Source organism: Xyrauchen texanus, chromosome 3, assembly GCF_025860055.1.
Source record: "Xyrauchen texanus isolate HMW12.3.18 chromosome 3, RBS_HiC_50CHRs, whole genome shotgun sequence".
NCBI lineage: Eukaryota > Metazoa > Chordata > Actinopteri > Cypriniformes > Catostomidae > Xyrauchen > Xyrauchen texanus.
The window spans coordinates 32,243,153-32,249,231 of NC_068278.1; positions in this window are offsets into that span (position 1 = coordinate 32,243,153).

Here is a 6,079-nt window from a genome sequence, read left to right on the forward strand (position 1 = left end):
GGAGGGTTCAGTCTCCGGGCGCCTTGCAGGAACCGGATAATCAAGTCATGCTTACCTAGGGACTTGCCATCTACTGCGTCGTGGTGGGCTGCGATAGTAGCTACATACACCTTCAAGGTGGAGGGGGACAGCCTCCCCTCCAGCCTCTCGTGCAGATATGAAAGCACTGACCGGACTGTGCCCCTCTGTGGGTCTTCGTCTCGAGAAGAACACCAATTCGCGAACATGCGCCACTTTAGGGCGTAACGTTATCTGGTAAAGGGAGCTCTGGCTTGGTTGATCGTGTCTACGACTGCAGGTGGTACATCCACTAGATCTTCCGTATCCCGTCCAGGGGCAAGATGTGGAAGTGCCAGAGGTCTGGTTGTGGGTGCCAGAGGGTGCCCCATCCCTGAGAAAGAAGGTCCTTCCTCAGGGGAATTTTCCAGGGAGTTGCTGTCGTGAGGAGCGTAAAATCAGAGAAACAGGCCCGGGTGGGCCAGTAAGGGTCCACCAGATGACCTGTTCCTCGTCCTCCCTGATCTTTTACAGCAAAGGCGCAAGAAGGCTCACTGGGGGAAATGCGTTCTTGCGCAGCCCCCGGGGCCAGCTGTGTGCCAGCGCGTCTGTCCCGAGAGGAGCTCCTGTCAGGGAGTACCAGAGCGGGCAGTGGGAGTTGTCTTGGGAGGCAAAGAGATCTATCTGTGCCTTGCTGAATTGGTCCCATATCAGCTGGACTATCTGTGGGTGGAGCCTCCACTCTCCGCTGGGCGAAAAATGCCGTGACAGCTCCGGCATTGTGTTGTGGTTGCCAGGGATGTGAGTGGCGTGCAGCGACCTGAGTCACGGCTGACTCCAAAGGAGGAGATGGTGGGCAAGTTGTGACATATGATGAGAGCGCACGCCGGCTTGGCAATTTATGCACGCTACCGTCACAGTACTGTCTGAGTGGATCAAGACGTGCTTGCCCCGGACTAGTGGGAGAAACCTCCGTAGGGCAACAGATACAGCCAACAACTCTAGGCAGTTGATGTGCCAACGCTGCCAGGGTCCTGTCCAGAGCCGTTGCACATGGCGCCCCGACCCTGTCAAGAGTTGTCTGTGGTCACCAAGACACGTCTGGACACCTGCTGCATGAAGACTCTGGTTCACAGAAAGCAGAGGTCTGTCCAAGGGTTGAAAGTGTGACTTCAAGAAGGGGTGATTGTCACACAGCCATGCCCATGCCCATCTCGGGACTCGAGTCTGTAGCCAGTGCTGAAGCGGTCTCATATTCATCAACCCGAGCAGTGCAGCCATGGCTGAGGATGCTATATGCCCCAGAAGCCTCTGGAATTGTTTTAGAGGAACCGCTGTGCCGGGCTCGAAGACAGCGAGGCACCTGAGCACTGAAAGAGCGCGCTCGTTGGTGAGACGCGCTGTCATTGAGACTGAGTCGAACTCCATGCAGAGAAAAGAGATGCTCTGAACTGGGAATAGCTTGCTCTTTTCCCAGTTGACCTGAAGCCCTAGTCGGCTGAGGTGCCTGAGCACCTGGTCCCTGTGAGCACACAGTAACTCTCGAGAGTGAGCCAGGATGAGCCAGTCGTCGAGGTAGTTGAGAATGCGGATGCCCACTTCCCTTAGCGGGGCAAGAGCTGCCTCTGCGATGTTCGTGAAGACGCGAGGGGACAGGAACAGGCCGAAGGGGAGGACCTTGTACTGATACGCCTGGCCGTCGAACGCGAACCATAAGAAGGGTCGGTGTTGACGCAGAATGGAGACATGGAATTACGCGTCCTTCAGTACTGCCGCAAACCAATCTAGCTATCAAACGCAGGTAAGAATCTGTTTCTGCATGAGCATTTTGAATGTGAGTCTGTGTAAGGCCCGGTTGAGACCTCGCAGGTCCAAGATTGGTCACAACCCTTCGCTGGCTTTCTCGCCGCGCACGGAAGTGGAGTGAACACCGCTGAAACGAGGCGGGAGCCGGGCTAACTGAATCGCATGGCCGAGTCAGATGGTCCTGACAATCCAGCGCGACGGATAGGGAAGTGAAAGCCACGCATGAGAGCTGGGCCCGGGTTGAGGTGGCGCTACCTGTTGTTTAGCCGCAGGGGGACGCCCTCGGTGAGCAGGTGGGGCGCGCTGGATTGAGGGCGCTGCAGCAAGATGTGCCATCTGCTTCTTCACTGCTGAATACTGGTGGGCGAAGTCGTTGACGGTGTCGCTAAAGAGGCCAAGCTGGTAGACGGGGGTATTGAGAAAACGCGCCTTGTCAACGTCGCACATCTCGACCATGTTCAGCCAGAGGTGACGCTCCTGGACCACAGGCAGCTTTTATAACTGTCAGAAGTGGAGAGAAATCAACCGCATCCAGGAACTACACAGAGGCGGAATGACATCTTTAAAAAGACACGTCCTGAAAAGGACATGCAACGCCTGCTGTGTATTGCTCTTTTATGAGTGGGAACTCAAACTCTTTTAGAGGAAATAAACTCTTTGTGGCAGGGTAACCCGTATTAGGCTAATTAAGCCACCGTGAGGGATAAAGGTCGACTCGAGGATCATGACCCGGCCCCGCCCTCCGCCCTGCCACACTCTTTTTAGGTGGAGAAACACTCTTTCAGGCAGTGAAAGCGCTGTCGAAGCACCCAGGGGCGTAGGCTCCACAGCGTGCAGAGAGAGAGAGAACGCCAGCTGGAAACGCGCCATAGATCCAACAGCAGTGCTTATTGCCAGTAGAGGTGAGTGAAACAGTGGTGAACGTTTGGCTCCGAAGAAAAATTGTGACTGGCACTCACTGCCCTGCTTACCTTTATACCCGTATGTCCGGGGCTAGGCATGCAAATTCTGTCTGCCAACTTTACATTGGCCTTTTTTCAGGTTCAGAGGTACGTTTGGTGTCCCAGGAAGACCCCTTGTGTCACTTCATTCGACACAAAGTCGAGTGAGTGACAGATGGGGAAATATGATTACTTTATGATCATTTCATGGTGCTTTTCTCATTATTTGCGTTGCAGATCGGAAATTCTGAAAACTCCCTTTGAGTCCCATGGCAATCAAAATAAAAAAATTCTATGATAATTCAATGAGTGCATTATTTGAGAAGTTTTAATTCATTTCATTATAAAATGACGATAAGTCAATGATTAGTTGCATACAGTATCAGAGTGGCATTTAAAATATGGACCAAGTGCCAACAGGCTTTTATGCAGGTGAAAGTTGTGCTTTGTGGTGAGCTGTTGCTACATGCTCCTGATTTTCTCTCCTTTTTGTTGTACAGACCGATGCATTGGACAGGGGGTTTGGAGCCGTGTTATCACAGGAGTTCAAGGGGGAGGAGCGCCTGGTGCTGTACATCAGCCGGAAGGTTTCGGCGAGAGAGGCGAGGTACAGCACAGTTGAGAAGGAATGTCTGGCCATCAAGTGGGCAGTCCTCACCCTTCGGTTCTACCTTCTGGGATGGGCTTTCACCCTCTGTTCGGACCATGCTGAGTGGAAGAGACTCTGGTGGTGTGATCATTTGGTACAAAGAGACTTTAGAAAACAACCTATCAATCATGAAAAAAGACTCTTTTGGCCTAAACTCCAAAAATTGCATCATAGACTGTGATAAGGACCTTTATATCTGTGCAGCCTACACACCTCCATCAGAGTCTCTGTACTACAAAGATAATCATTTTGATTAACTTCAGATGGAAACCAGCCAATTCCAGGCCCAGGGGAATGGGATGTTATGTGGGGACGTAAATGCAAGGACAGGTTCAGAATTGGACATTATAGATTCCCATGGGAATAACCACATACTGAAAGCCAAAACACAGCTAACCCCCACCACTACAACACGGAACAATCTGGATATTACAGTCAACAAAAACGGTATAATGTGTGTCTCTGTCGAGGCCTGGGTCTGTAAGATCCGAGGGGACTCTTTAGGTCGATTCACATACTGCTCAGCTCTTGGGTCTGGTGTAGTCGACTATGCCATTACAAACATGGACCCTTCCTTCATATGTGCATTCACTGTCAGACCACAGTCTTTCTTATCAGACCACTGACAAATTAATGTGTTCCTAAAGAAAATTCAACACCATAGAACAGACCAAGAGCCCAGCAACCTGTTCAAACTAAACCCAACATACAAATGGTTCCCAAAAGGTGAGTTCAATTAATTAGTGCAATTAATGTCCAACCTAATCGAAAGACTTCAAATAACACAGTTTATGGCAAACGAGATTGACGTAAATTCCACAGTACAGCAAATATATTATATTTATCAAAGGTGCTCAATCAAAGCAAACCTACTCCGTACAAACAAGAAAACTAAAATAAAAATTGGGGATGAAATTTGGTTTAAATTTAAGAAAACTACTCAGACAGCTCTCAAACCAAAAACCACTGAGAGTCACACAAAGCTGAAACCAGAAAAAATTATTGTAAAGCACTCAGGCATTGTAGAAATATAATATGCTACAAAAAGCAACAACATCTAAACCACACTCTGAATGAAACTGAAGACTCAATTAATGATAATCAGTTCTGGGGGAAATGGAACATTCTGAATAAACAACACATTGCCATACAAAATGGAGAATTATGGATAGGCTATTTTAAAAAATATGATTCATAGAAATTTCTCCAGAAAATCAATTGGAATCTACAATAAAAAATAACCAAAACCCTTTAGACTATCAGATTCACAGAGAAGAACTGACAGATGCACTTAAGAAATGCAGGAGGCCTTGTTAAAACTGTTCAGTCTGGTTCTGCAAACTGGCTACTTTCCTGATACCTGGAGTATGGGCTTAATACACCCATTATATAAGAGAGGAAACAAATTTGACCCCAATAACTTTCTTACCAAGCTCAATGTATTTAGTAAGAGTTAGATTGGATTCATACTGCACCACAGACCACATTCACATGCTACATATGATAGTCAACCAGCACGTTCTTCAAAAAAGCAAAGGCAAATTTTATTCATGTTTTGTTGATTTAAAAACATTATTTGATTACATTTGGCATGATGGTCTATATTATAAAATTCTACATACCGGCATTGGGGGTAAAATGTACAACACTATCAACCCTATGTATTCAGACAACTGGTGGTGCTGTCAGCTACTGCACAAGGGCTACAGCAGCACCTGGACGTGCTGGAGAACTACTGTGAGAACTGGGCCCTGACAGTCAAATAATTAAAAAAAAATAATACAAATAAAAACATTATGATCTTCCAGAAAAAAGCCAGATCCAAATTCACTCTGGGAAACACTGCAATAGAACACACCCTAAACACCCCATAGAATCCCTGCATGCATAAATCTGTAGAAACATTCTAAGAGTTCAGAGAAGAACACCTTATTTTACATATTGAAAAATGATCCCTCAAATTTTGGACACACCTAAATTCAAGTTCCCCTAACACACTGAAACATGAAGTGCTTAAAACCCAAGAATTGAAACCTAAAACCAGTCCCCTTTGCCAGATGGTTCTGAAACTCACAAACCCACTAACAATTAACAAACACCAGTTTCAGACCAGCACTGCTGAACTAAACCAAATCATAAAAGAAAGCAAAAATTCATATTTGGACCATTGGGGAAATGAAAGTAAAACCAAAGCAAATTGGAATGTTATGGGGCCCTAAACAGAACATATAATCTATCAGAATATCTCCACACTGTAAGAGATCCAAAACAGAGACATAGGCAGATACAGACAAAACATGGCTTACAAAAGAAAAACGAGTCTGTGCTCACTGGTGAGGTCGAGACAGAGACACACTTTCTCCTTCACTGTGAGAAATTTACAGAGGTGAGAGAGAAATAATTTTACAAACTCTCAAACCTCATGCCACAGTTTTCCAGTTCAGCAGAAACAGATCAAATGCAGTGCACACCCTCAGAAACCAATTACTGCCTTAATGTACTTCATTCACAGTATTTTTTTTATTTTATTTTCATAATGTCTTGTTAAATGCTTATTTTATTTTATAATGTATAGTGTATATTGTTATTATAGTTTTTATTTTATTCATATTTTAATTCTATTTGTATTGTTATTTGTTACTGTTTTATTATAATTCTTTAGCATTTTCATTATCTGTTTTGTGTA